Genomic DNA, 15456 nt, shown 5'->3' with positions numbered 1-15456 from the left:
AAAAGAAGATATTGTAGGAAAAACATGTTTTAAAGAAGAATCCTTGTTTTAATTACATACAGTAGATAGGATAAAAAAAAAAAAAAAAAACAATCGGAGATCAACGAAATAGCGACAAAAAATATCATTCATGGCATTGCCTTTTCTCTAATTTTGTATGGTAAAACAAAACCGCTTGTCAGAAAAGACTCGTCGTTAAACGCCGTACGGTGACTTATAGTTGATTTGGTCTATGGTGGATTGTTGTCATATTGGCAATCATACCCAATCTTCTCATTTTTGATCAGAATATTTTACAACAAAACCGTACCAAGATATAAAAAATGTCTACAGAGTATATCATACTGGTTCCAGATTTTTTTTATTAGAAAAAAGGGATGTTAATTGTCGTCCGTATCATACCTTTTTATATTATGACGTTATCTATTAAAAATCTATACCTTGTTGTGAATGTAGCGGCTTCGTACAAATTAAGTCGAATATAGGTTTCATTATAATCACTTAGAAATGCGTCTTTAGGAAACATACATGTACCATACGCCACTAAATCGGTATAACATTGTTTGACCTTTTAGTTTCTTTTTCTTTCGAACATAAAATGGTAGAAAAAAAATCAATTGATGACACGCATTTGAATGAAATATACTAGATGTACGATAATATATTAAATGTCTATTGGCTTTAACTCTTTTAAACATAAATTTTCATAAATAAATATAAATGTACGTCTACAAAAACGGCGATTATAACACATTAGAAGAAGATGTCATGAATTAAGTAAACACATAATAGTCAGTTATTCGATAACTTTGAAATTAAAACTGCGAAAGAACAAGATAAACGTCAAAAAATAAAGTTAAGCAGTCACACGAGTCAGAAAATGAAAATAACAATTAAACATAAGTAAAATGAATATAACTAAATAAAACTTGTTAAACTCTACATTTTCTATAGATTCAAAAACTATGAAATCCGTATGTGTGTTTATATTCTACATTAATTATGAGTAAAACAGGACATGGATTAAACGTAAACAATACAGCACTCTAACAATACATATTCCAAAAAACGTTTAAGATATGTCATTCGTGGATACTTTTTAAAATTCAATATACATCAGCTTGAAAACTAAGATTGATTCACATATTTGAGCAGGATTAAAACAGTTTACAATCAAATGAGACTAATAAACAAATAGATTAAAGTTGTCGAAAAAATAAATTGTCCTTGTACATGAAAGGAAATATACATATAACTTTGATTTATCGATGAATACCAAATTTGTCATTATGTTTTTTTTTCAAACTGAGGCCCTATCTATGATCAAATGATTTCCCAAAAAGTATGCAGTTGTCAAATTAACAGTTGGTTACATTATTACAAACATATGTCTCACTATGCCTGTGGTGTTGATTTAAAGGGGAATTAGTTAATAGTTTTAATCCTTACAAAAGTGTTCATTATACATAATCCAAATATTTGAATTCATAAATGAAAAAAAGGGATGTTGTGCAATAATAGAAAAAAACAAAACAAAACACAGTATATAATCGATATAGATTATTTGATACATATTGTAAAAACTGATATAGAAAAAAAAACAAATGTTAATTAGCTCTTTACACCAATTTATTTTCAAGTTGTTCTGACAATCTTATTTTCCCAAAATCCTCCAATTTTTTAACCGCTGTGTATTCCAGCACACCAGTCTAGTGACTATAATATAGTTATAATGACCCTATGTGAAAATTAAGAAATTGAAACTAAGTCTGATCTCCGAAATTTTATTTACAATATCATTATTATGATCATTAAATAACTTTATTTTGGATGTAACAATTCTTCTGATTGGCTGCAAATTTTTTGTCTTTCAGCTCATAGACATAATTTTGTCATGTGACCGTGACGTCATCAGCGTTTTTTCATGATTTACTCCTAAAAACCGGAATTTAGAATTAAATTGTAAGGAATGACTGAATATGTTTTCTGTCTATTCGAAATAACCTCAAAAATGTGGTGCACACTTTTAAATAACCCACTTTGCGGATTAGTGAGTGTGCACCATATTTTTTTATAATATTTCTTCATAGACAGAAAACATATTATATCATTCCTTAATTGAATAAAAATTGTTTTATACAATCATCAAAACACTAGATGTCTTCTGTTAACGATTCATTCATATCAATGTTTCATTATTTATATCCGACATCACAAACACAGACATAGTTAAACATCATTGATATAATTGTATAATGGACAAAAGATATGTTCTAAAGATGTTACAAAAGTTTGTACGTAGCACGATAAGTGATAAAACTATGCAAAACAAATGTATCAGTCGGAATTTTTTTTATCATAAAGCAAGTTTTTGTTGTGATTCATCGTTCTTCCATTACTTTTTAATAACGAAGAAATCAAAACATCTTCTCGGGATGATACCAAGAATGTCCTTTAGTGTGTTTGTTCTTAACTGTACATTTAAAAGTAAACCTTTAGCAAAATTTCAATATTTAGAAAACTACCGAGCAACTCTTACAATTGAAAATTACTCGTATCATATATATATATATATATATATATATATATATATGCTGAAGTGATATCAAAAATGTGCCATTAGACGTTAATATAATTACAATCACTGATATAGTCAGAATGATGTTTCTGGCAATTACGAACCTAAAGACATGATCAGCATAATCCAGTTTAATCATTTCGGACATTGTTTAAGGATGTTCGCTTATCTTGTTTTTGACTTTTAATCAAGTATTCGGAATCATCTGGTTTTAAAAATGTGTTGCCATTAACAAATGATGCCACCTTACATATACTTTTCTTTTCATTATTTTATAAAATTTATTTTGAAAACAATTTTGAAAATCTTATAAAGTCCTTGTTCTTTTTTCATAGCTTTTGAGAGAAAAAAGGTACCAAGGTTATGTGTACGAAAAATCCAGAGAGAATCATTTCCCGTCAAATTTTCAATGGATTATATTTGAAGAACAAGGACACGAACCTTTCATATTTTTCTGCCTTTTTAGTTCCGTTATAGTTATGCTATCAATTTATAACAGTCTTTTAAAACGTTTGTTATTTTGAAGCAGTGTAGCGAACATCCCTAAACATAAATTTAAGATGCTTATACTTGGAGAATGCTAATCAATGACGGAAACTGATCATAGATATCAAAAAAGAAGATGTGGTATGCTTGCGAATGATACAACTCTCCACAAGAGAACAGATGACATAGAAGTTAACAACTATAGGTCACCGTACGCTTTCAACAATGAGCAAATCTCATACCGTATAGTCAGCTTTAAAACGACCCAAAGTGACAAATGTAAAACAATTCATACGAGAAAGCTGACGGCCTGACTTATGTACCAAACAATGGACGAAAAACAAATATGATATACAGCAACCTTTTTCAAAACAGTGTCTTCCGAAAATTCATTTTCAACAAGTACACAGTAGGTACAGTGTCCGGCTGGGATCGTGTATTTTTGAGTAATTTGGTCGAGTTTTTTCGAATGTGACCACGTTTTTTTCGAGTGAATATGATCAAAAATGTAAAAAAACATACTTCTTTGTTTTTTATAAGACTTGAAATAGATGCTTAAACTTAACATACAAGATCGCACAAGGTAAGTTAGTATTGGTGATAAAAAGAAATCTTCACCCCTACAGTATTTTGTGTTCTAAAAGTTTAATTAAGCTTTGTAATGCTTTTATTCCAAAGAATACAGCTACTTTTTTACAAGTATTAATGCAAATGTCAAAGGAAATGTATATTTTGAATCTATATAGCTTAGATATTCAGACACTTTATGAAAATTCTTGATATTGCATTGAGAATGAAATTTTTAGAATAAATTCATTTTTATATGTCCGTGTTTTTTCGAGAGCAGTCCGTTTTTTGTTTTTTTAGTGCGGTCCATGTTTGGATCGAGTGATTAAACAAAATTTCAATGGCTTAAAATGCTATAAGCTGTCCTGGGTAAAAACAGTTTTAGACCCTTCAAATTATTCCTCATTGAAGGTGTTATTGGCAGATCATCTTGAAATGAATGGTGGAGAAAATATTTGGTATCTATCAAAATCAGCACTTAACAAAATTAAAAACAAACTTAACCCTTTTTGGCAAAATGTAATTGCATCATCGGCCTCACTGTGTGAACCTCTGTCCACAGCCTCAAGTGACATCTTGTCTCAACCATTGTTTTTAAATGATAATATTATGATTGGTGGGAGAACAGCTTTTTATAACAGTTGGATAAAGAAAAATATATTTTTCATAAATGAAAGAAAATGGAGAATTTTACAATTTTGAGGAATGTATTAGAAACTGCAATATAGAAACAACTTTCTAGAGTTCTACGGACTTATTTATGCACTTCCAAAGGAATGGAAAAATGTTATCTATTCACAAGTCATTTTCATACTAAATACAGTATGTCACAAAATTGTAATCACCATAAAAACAGTAGATAAAGTATCAAAACATTTCTATAAATTTTTTCTAGATAAAATAAAGGAAACCCAATCTCGTATACAAGAGAAATGGAAAACAAAACTGGGAATCGATACCGTGGCCGAAGAATGGAGTTTCTTTTTTAGTCTTCTTTTACTTATAACCGAAGATCCCACATTAGGGGCATTTCAATATAGAATACTCCATAGAATTCTAGGAACAAATACTTTACTTATGAAATGTAAATATAGTGGAACAGAATTGTGCACTTTTTGTACAGAAACAAAAGAAACATATATACATCTATTTTTTGAATGTTGATATGTTCGAAAATTCTGGCTAATTTTTTTTCAAAAGTTGGAAGAAGTTTGTAAAATAAGTTTTCATCCAACTTTATCAAGTATAATCTTGGGTGTTAAATATCATAGATATAGGAAGATGTGGTATGAGTGCCAATGAGACAACTCTCCATCCAAGTTACAATTTATAAAAGTAAACCATTATAGGTCAAGGTACGGCCTTCAAGTATTTAAAGGTATCCTTAATACATATATTTTGATATTAAAGAGATATGTTAACTTATGTCGAGTTAAATTTACAGTTCCATCTACTACTGCAGCTATTGAATGGCTTAGATGTTGTTATAGGATTGACATGGTATCTATGAGTTCGACCAATAAAGCAATAAAAAAAAAGAAGAAAAATGGTTATTATTAACGGAAAAAGTGCTTAAAGATGTATTATTTTGTAACAATTACGGTTAACCATATATTTATGCAAAAGTTATTTTTTGTACATCTTTATTTGTAGATGAGACTTGAGAATGATATGAAAATAAAAATATATATTACAAAAAAAAAGGTTATATGTCAGTGCGATTACGTTTAAAAAGCAAGGAACAATTTCAAATGAAGTACTTTTCAAAGCACGAAACCAATGCATAATACGTAACACGTACATTCGTAAAAAGCATCGTATATTTGTATATATTATTGTTTGCCACATCTTAAAAATTGCTTGACTCCGGCATTGGTATATATGGATATATCAAGCATGTCCAGGACCACGGTGGAACTATCCAACAAGTCAATGCCCAGGTACACATGTTGTATCGATCCAAACATACATATGTCGATGTTGAGTCAACCAAATATGGATATCATACAGTAAATATCCGTGTTGAAAACAATATTAATGGGAACACCGAAATATATATAAAGAAAAGTAAATGTTATATGAATGCCAATGAGACAACTATCCACAAGAGTTCAAATGGCGAAGATAAAAGTAGATATAGGTCACCGTACGGCCTTCAATAATGAGAAAAACCCTATACCTTTTAGTCAGCTCTAACAGACCCCAACATGAAAAAATGGAAACAATAAAAACCGAGAAAAATAACGACCTAAGTAATACAATACAAAGTACGAAAAAAACAAATATGACTGACACGAACCAACGACAACCACTAAAATACAGGCTCTTGACTTTGGACAGGCATATAAAGATTGTGGATTGTTCCCATCTAACTTTGGGCAGTGGTGTTACAGCACAAAATAAGAACAAAGAAATCAGTTACAATTGGCTTTATGCGATAGATCGGTACGAAGCACAGACAAACTAACTAACATAAACACAATAAATACAAATTATCGATATAACAGTAATCACGGTTACTGAAAAGCTAGTTCAATAGATATAGGAAGATGTGGTATGAGTGCCAATGAGACAACTCTCCATCCAAGTTACAATTTATAAAAGTAAACCATTATAGGTCAAGGTACGGCCTTCAACATGGAGCATTGGCTCACACCGAACAGCAAGCTATAAAGGACCCCACAAAATTACTAGTGAAAAACCAACGGTCTAATCTGTATAAAAACGAGAAACGAGAAACACGTATGAACTACATAAACAGACGACAACTACTGTAATCAGATTCCTCACTTAAGACAGGTGCAAACATTTGCAGCAGGATTAAACGTTTTAATGGTACCAGTTACAACTAATAAATAAATCATGTTTTCCCAGACTAATGTTTCAATCAGTACAATGTTGGATTGAGACGTACGTACATTGTGTGTGTTAAGCGGGTATGTGTATTTTTTTAACAGAAAATACATCCTAGATATTTCATTTACTATTTGTTTTGATGCTAATTTGTTTTGTCGTTCTATGAATGGAAAACAAGAACAATTTTCATATGCTACTACTGTGGTGAGGAGTATGATCTAGCGTATGTTATACTTGATCACACAGCAATAAAACATCAGTTAGAGTGTTTTAAAAAAATGAAAAATACGGATCTTTATCTAGACATTTCAATTACCAATGTATATCTACGGAACTCTGCGAAAGACATGAATTAAATACACGAGGTGTTCGCTAATGTATACACATTTCTCTTATTTTCTTATTATTATTTCAAAATGATCATATTAAAGCTTATACTTATAGATTAATTATTACATTGTTAAATATATACATGTATTCCATTCAATTCAAAAAATTTTGTCAATAGGAAATAGTTGAGGGGCGGATTAAGTGTATTTTTTTAGGAGGGGGCTGATCTGAAGCCTCTCTTAGAAGAATGTTTGTGGTATATTGCATTTTACTGAATTTATAACTTTTTTCCCTTTGTTTTCTTAACCCTACTTTTAAAACTCCATGTTTCGCCACTGTGATATATATGAATCATAAACCATTATTTACCGTAAGAAATATTGTAGCATGAAATGATGTTGAAAAGATTACGAGTCTCCTGTTCTCGGTTCTAAAGACAGTTTTACACAGAATCCAGTAATTTCCAAAATATCTTAATACTGCAAGGTTATGGTAAAATGATTTCAGAACAGAAAATTATTATTAAATTTAAAAGGGTTAAATTGATCAACATAGTAATATGTTTTGTTACTTAATAGGAATATATAATATTGTCCTATATATTAAATGTTCGTCGTTCGTGCTCAAAACATGTTCTATAATTAGTATTAAGAATAAGATGAACAGTCATGAATAAAACTATTATATACGCAAAATAGCAGTAAATTGATCTGATCGCGTGTATCATCACTCGAAAAAACCTGATTACCTGTAATTATGCTATCAAATTAATCTGTTTGTTGATTAACCACTTAGCATTGCCTACATGCTATAAGACTCTTTTTTCAGTCAGTCACGCGCATTTGTTTACAAAACTAACTACCACAAAGACAACAGAGAAAAGATATGGACATTTGCTTTTCTTTGTGGTTCTGGAATATTTAGAAGTAACAAGAAATGATAAAAAAGAAGATTGTTATTTTTGCTTAACGATACTTTAAACACGAGTGGCTATTTCGTGCCGGCCAGTTTGGAAGAGGCCGGAGTGCCCGGAATGCCCAGAGAGAACCATCGACCTTTCTCATGAAAACTGACAATCCTAGTTAATTAGGATAGTAGTCGAGCGCACCTGCCATGTGCGGGATTCGTACTCACAACCTACATGTAATTGTTGACAGGCTAGTGATACAGAAGTTAAACTTCTTCGTAAGAAGAACTAAAACGCTCGAAAATTTTTTGTCCGGTCGTAGCCATTTCTGACGGTGTAGTTTTTCATAAATGGAAAGAAAAAGACATGTTGATTTTTTCTTCAAAATGCAACTCGACACAATATTTTATTTTTGTTTCTTTTTTATAGTCCTCAATCTCTTGATTTTACATTTTCTCAGGAGTTTTAGTGCTATTTCATATTGTAAAACTATAAATCATTCTTTTTAGCCTTATATTTTTGGTTTTCACTCAGTTTTAAGAATATGCACTCAGTAATATTTCCACGGAGTGAGTACAACATTTGTAAATAAACATTGCATTGATATCTTCGAAATGTTTTTAAAAAGTAATAAAACTTCATTTTGAAAAGTTATGAGACCATTCCAGCTCAGTTATTCTAACAAATTCATACATGTTTTTCGACATATTTTTACTATAACCTTAGACAAAATTATACATTTTAATTCAGTGAATTGCGGGATGCAGGAATCATCTTAATCACCAATCAATTTCTTAAGAAAACGACGATGAAAACAATGTCTGATTCAAATATGTTAAGTCAGAATAATTGAGAAAATTATTTCTTACAAATATATCAAGTAGAACTCTTTGAGGATGGATACAGCTTTGACTATGTGGAATGTTTAAATCCAGGGATTAACACCGAGAAGCCTGGTGTTCTGAAAATGTTGTGCTCCTTGCAAGTTAAAAGACCCTTGCAGCAACTCTTTCTGAGGGGTCCATAGTTGACTGCTGATGTCACAATTCCTACCCATACAATCGCAATATTCATTACAAAAAAAATATATGCTAACCAATCAGTACTTCATTTAAACTATTGTATTCAGTTAACCAGTGAAATACTTGCCGCTAGCAACCGGTATATAATCAAACAAAATCAACGTTAACGTCTTTTATAAGATGCAGCTTTAAATTCACAAATTTATCTTTAAATGTTTTGTGACAAATATCAATTGAAAGTCATTTTCGCTTTCGTATTTGGCTTTTTCTTGTTGACACACCTAAGTTTCTCTAAACATAGGTATTTGGTAATTTCAATGTTTCCAAATTAACTCGAAATAGAATTGCTATTGTTTATTCTTTCGTTAAAGGAGTAATATCTTGCCTTTTTCACAATTCAGATATTATTTTCTGACCCCATGTGAAAATTTCAAACACTTATGAAAAACTCAACTTTGGCCTCTAATTTAAAAAAAAATTGCACCATTTTCCGATTGTGCGACCAGGCAAAAATTAAAATTTAAACATTTCTCTAAACGAAAAATCATAGTTTAGCCTGCAGTTAGGGTGGCCCATTAATGTTGAAAATTTGTTGGCTTGGTCACTCCACTATTAATAGTTCCGTGCAATAGTTATATCCCCGGATGATCTGCTTATCTTAAACACTGGCCTCTCAAAAGTACAGCCGATTTCAATTTAATTTTATGATGAGACTTGAAATCTGTTAAGAGTGTTGTTACGGCTTTGTTTGTTAGTGACCGTATTCCACTAACATTTAAAGCAACTTAAGCTAGGATCCTATGTCAGATATGTCTAGTAACCTAAAAATTGTATCAGAATCAAAAGTTTCAAAATATCTAAATCTAAAGCTAACTGTAATATTGTGTTGACAGACTAGTGATACAGTAGTTGAACTACTTAAACTATTCAACCACCGAGGCCCCTGTATTTGTATTGTACTACCTTGAATACAAAAACAAAGCTATGCAGAAAAATAAAAATAAATCTAAACAAAAACACCAACATAATATATTGACCCGAGTACCAGCTGTTCAAACAGCAATTAATTTTGTATTTGTTTAAAGAAATAATTACATACAATGTATAACGTAAATAAAATCAAAATTCTAAATCATTTAATATTTCCAATTTTTCACAAAAGGGCTTGATATAAAAGCACTTAGGTGAAACCTCGGGTCAAATTTACTGTGTAATGAGAGGTAGGGATGAGCCGCTGGAACAAGTCGATTTTTCGAACTTAGAAATACATGATAAGGTTGAGATATTATGATGACTTATATCAGACGGTTGCTGATTAAATCAAAAGTTTCTGAAACTAATCAGATTTCGATATTTTTTCACAGATTCAATTAAAACAACATTCCGAACAAGATATGATATTTGTCAATATTATATAAATAAAAAGATGTTGTATGAGTGCCAATGAGACAACTCTCCATCCAAGTCCGAATGTATAAAAAATAAACAATTATAGGTCAAAGTACGGCCTTCAAATCTATATGTATCTCAATGCAATAGCATAATCAATCATGATAGCCACATATGGTATTGTTTGTAAAACAACATATGAAAGGTAGAAATAAGAAGATGTGGTATGAATGCCAATGAGACAAATCTCCATCCCATTCACAATGTGTAAAAAGTAAACAATTATAGGTCAAAGTACGTCCTTCAACACGGTGGCTTGGCTCAAACCGAAGAGCAAGCTATAAAGGGCCCCAAAATGACTAGTGTAAAAAATTCAAACAGGAAAACCAACGGTCTAATCTATATAAAAAACGAAAAACGAGAAACACTTAAGAACCACATCAACAAACGACAACCCCCGAAACAGGTTCCTGACTTATGACAGGTGCAAACAAATGTAGCGGGTTAAAACGTTTTAACAAGCGCCAACCTTCACCCTAACCTGAAATAGTAGCGTAACATTACACCATAGGAAGACACATTATAAAATATCAATTGAAATGGCTTAACTCAATCAAAAAGACATATTAACAAAAACAAGTTAACATACACTGAACGAATGAAATTGATTAATGACACAATGTCAAAAAGACAACTATTACCTTGAACAAAATGGCGTTAAATAGGGTATGATTTTCTGTTATCCAAATAATATGATAATGATGGGGTACTGGATGTCTAAACAGCTCATCCCTACCACAAAATAATCGAAGTTTCTCCAGCAGAGGTTGAAACTTAACATATTCAAGCGTCAAGACAACATCCCAGTTTCCATACTAATTAATTAAAATTGTTAATATGGTCATCTAAAATGGACGATCATCTTAACAATCAAGATTCATATCAGCTTCTAGCAAGTGTACTACTTCTTAATTATCTGTCTTGACTTAATACCATCCAATTTTTATTGTTCAATGTTGGAAGTCTATCATAAAAATGGCGTAAATTATTTTTGGAGTATAAACAATTCTGGTTAGGTTTTACAATTACTCGATTCGATAGATTGTATTGTTGAATCTACTTTCATTTATGATTACTTTTCCACAAACTCTGATTGAAATAAACTTGATATATCAGTCTTCAATTCATCTATTGTGATAAAACGGCTTTGTTTATTTTTAAAAGATATAGAAATCTTTGATTCTTCACAACTAAATAACTTGAGTTCACCCTTACTCTTTACGGGGTTGTGTTTGTTAAGGCATTTTTGTTTTCTTTTGGCCATGGTGAAGTCTTGATTTTTTTTTACCCACTGTTTTTGATTCCACTTCAGTATAACACAGATCTGATGGATAAAATTGTAAGTGTTTGTCAATTACTATATGAATGAAAGATTCAGCAACTATTGTCAATAACATATTAACACAATTAAAACAAAAAAGATAATCAAGTCTTTACAATAGAGAATAGTGTATATGATGTAATGAGGTCTACTTCACATCGACTTTTCAAAGCGACTACTAAAATTATGTCGCCTTAACTTAATGCTCTAATGTTCCTGAAATTCAACAACCACATAAATATGTGTTGATATTAAACTGTTTATTCCTATACCTAACCCCCTTTTGTCTCTATCAGTTCAACACAAAGCGAAAAACGCACGATACAAATCAGTTCACAAAACACTCAAACCATTATATGAGGGTCTAGATGGAGTTTAAAAAATAGAGAATCTGGACCAAAAAATAAAGAATACAGAAAAATTTGATACTGAAATGTAAAGAATGGAAAATAATGGGCATCCAAAATACAGAATAGAAAAAAATTGGTCTTAACATTTTCAGAAAACAGACTTTATGTCACTCCATCAAGACACTTATAATATGAAAGTTTTTGACGAATACAAAAAAAAATGATTAAGGTTATAATATTACACTGTCTGTATCAAAGAACATTTGTATTAACTAATAATTGCCTCAAAAACATTAATCTGTTGACAAACAAAGCGTAGCATCTTACACCCTTATATAATCTGCCTTCTTCAAACAGATAGTACCAGACTAGGTACCGTGCACAAACATTATTATTTTTTTTCATGTAAAAAGAGATCATAAATACGAAAGATAATCAATGAAATCAAGATTGAAAGTTATTTGTTTTACGTCCAGTGGCAAATATTACATGCATAATCAAGACGAGAATGTAAATAAATATTAATCGAATAGGTAGGTTGACCGGATTATGAGCTGAAAATTCTGACTGCCACTGGAAATGAGCATATGTTGAGAAGGTGTTAACATTTTGTCTTGAAGTATGCCAACTAAAGCTTAGAGAATTGTTGCAAGGGTTCTTTGACGTGGAGAGAGCGTGGCACTTAAGATATACAGAACATCGGATTAAACTTCAACAATACCATCAGACGAAAGAACATTCCACTTTAGCAAGAGTTTAACTGCCGGGCTACATAAATTTATTGATGGGCATATACCCAAGATAACATTTAGGGGTCTATAATGTAATCACTCCTTACATAATAAATAGACATACTATCCAGAAAAATTTTAGTATGGTCAAATGCCACAGATTTCCATAATGTTTTGGAAACTACTTTGGAATTTTACTTTTTTAACCGTAAATTGACCGAAATAAATATTCTTTTAATGTTTTATTTTCTTAAATCTAATAGAATGATGGTTTTTAAAATTGGCGCAAAGCTGTGTGGGTAGAACTACGTAATCGGTAATTAATAAGAGGCCCCAGTAGTTTTCCGATGTTTAAATCTCGTAAATCCGTTGAAAAATCATTGTAAAAAAATATACATTTCATATGTTTTCTTTAAAGTTGTTCTGATGATGTCAGATAAACTCTGCTTTAAATGGTGTAAAATATTGTCATTACATCTATGATGGTATGATACATTTAAAGTGGTCGTGTGATGAACAAATACCCATAACATAACGAAATTAGCTAACGTGTTATTATAGCTTTTATTAGCAGTAAAGCGTAATTTTTCGATTTTTCATACTACGAATATAATTTATAAAATGATAAATACACAAAAAATGAAGTCCGTGAACCCTTAAAAGTTTTATCATCTAGGAAATTTTACTTTTTTTTAGAAACAGCAGCTATACATGTATGAACTGGTTTTTTTTTTAGCTCGCCTGGCCGCAAGGGCCAAGTGAGTTTTTCTGATTACTAGGCGTTCGTCGTACTTCGTCCGTTAACTATTACAAAAATCTGAAACTACACGTTCAAATTTAATCAAACTTGGCCACAATCATCTTTCGGGTATCTAGTTTTAAAAATGTGCACGATGACCCCACCTACCAACCAAGATGGCTGACATGGCCAAAAATAGAACATATGGGGTAAAATGCAAATTTTGTCTATTATTTTGAAAACCGTTATAAATAGAGAAAATCTGACAGGGGCAGAAATGTTCAGAATGTTGAGCTCTACCAATTGTCTATATACCTCAAAACAGTCAGGGGATTTCTTATAGGAGCTATTGCCCTTAAAGGACAAATTTTACCATTTTGTTTTTTGCCTATTATCTTAAAAGCTATAATAGATACAGAGAAACTTTGATTGCCTAAATGATCAACAAGACAAGATATTCAAATAAGTTTGATGGTGAAAATCGTCAATCGACTCCTTATTAGAGTTATTGCCCTTTGATGACGATTTTTACCAATTTGTTGCGTTTTTGCCGTATATCTTAAAGATTGTAGTGGATAGATAGAAACTTAAATGAGCAAAACTTATCGGCAAGACAAGATCTACAATTAAGAGATATTCAGGAAGTCGTCCGACGACTCCTTATTAGAGTTATTGCCCTTTAATGACGATTTTTACCATTTTTTTGTGTTTTGCCCCATATGATAAAAAAATAAAATAGATAAAAAGAAACTTTGAACAACGAAAATGATCAACAGGCAGGATCAACAAACAAGTCAAATTTTGCCAATATAGTTAATACACTGTCACTATTTATAGGAGTAATTGTCCTTAATGAGGATTTGTTTACCCTCTTTTTATGTTTTAAGTAAAAACTAAAGAAGATACACGATCACCAAAAAAGTCATTTTTGTCATGAATTCTATTCTCGTTTACAATGTTGGAGAGTTTCCTTTGTTGAATATACATAGACACATAGACCTATGTGAGCGACACAGGCTCTTAAGAGCCTCTAGTTTAAGCATTAATTCAATTCCAAGAATGTTTCACACTGTATCAAGTCAGGAATATGACATTTGTTTTCCAATCGTTTAATGTGTTTAAGCATTTGATTTTACTATTTGTTTAGGATTTTTTCATTTTGAATTTTCCTTGGAGTTATTTTTGTTATTTTACTTTTCACCGACTAAATGCATTTTTTACAAATGCAAGATTTTTGATCAATTTTAAGAAAATACATTGGACATAGCTCGTGCAATATGAAGTACTGCTCTGGACAATATTCATGAGCATTAGTATTGTCATGCTATAGTATACGACATTAATATAAACTAGAGGCTCTAAAGAGCTTGTGTCGCTCACCTTGGTCTATGTGCATATTCAACAAAGAACACTCTCCGACATTATAGACGAGAATAGAATTCATGACAAAAATCGCGAATTTATTGATCTTGTAATGCTAATCATTTAATCTATTGAGTTTCTCTCTATCTTCTTTAGTTTTTTCTCAAAACACAAAAGAGGGCAAAAAAAAATACTCATTTAAGGGCAATCACTCCTAAAAAGGGTGATCGTCTACTAACGTTATCAGCACAATTTGAATTGTTAATAGATCTTAACTTGCTGATCATTTTTGTGATTTAAAGTGTCTATTATAATTTTTATCATATAAGGCAAAATGCAAAAAAAATGGTGAAAATCGTAATTAATGACTAATAACTCCAATAAGGAGTCGTCGGACAATTTCCTCCAATAGTCTAGGAAAATATCTAAAACTTGCCTGTTTTATATTTTGTTTGTTTGCAAAATAATAGAATCCTAACTTCTTTTGAATAATGATACATTTGTTAAAATTGACAGTAAATCCAAACAACTTAGAAATGTTTTGATAACTTGACAAAATGGGACTGCAAAAGTAATGTAGAAAAAAAGAAACTTTTTTGTTTTTTTTAATATCGTAGAGTAGTATGAATTTGATGACAAAAACATGGTCAAAAATTTAAAATCGATAAAAAATACTGGTTGAACAACTATATAATATGAAATTATATTAAGTGGATATGCTGAACAATATCTTACCTTTAACTTACATTTTATTTAGG

At 30.9% G+C, this 15456-nt stretch overlaps 1 protein-coding gene across 1 annotated transcript in view; it reads right to left on the bottom strand.

The window, feature by feature from the left end:
* LOC127717889 (transient receptor potential cation channel subfamily M member 1-like) overlaps window positions 1–15456 on the bottom strand; it is a 156138-nt gene that overhangs the window by 85434 nt on the left and 55248 nt on the right. The window lies entirely within an intron of this gene.

Source organism: Mytilus californianus, unplaced genomic scaffold, assembly GCF_021869535.1.
Source record: "Mytilus californianus isolate M0D057914Y unplaced genomic scaffold, xbMytCali1.0.p SCAF_10, whole genome shotgun sequence".
Classification (NCBI taxonomy): domain Eukaryota; kingdom Metazoa; phylum Mollusca; class Bivalvia; order Mytilida; family Mytilidae; genus Mytilus; species Mytilus californianus.
Note: the sequence above shows the minus strand (reverse complement) of the source record. Positions and strands in the feature narration are given on the sequence as shown.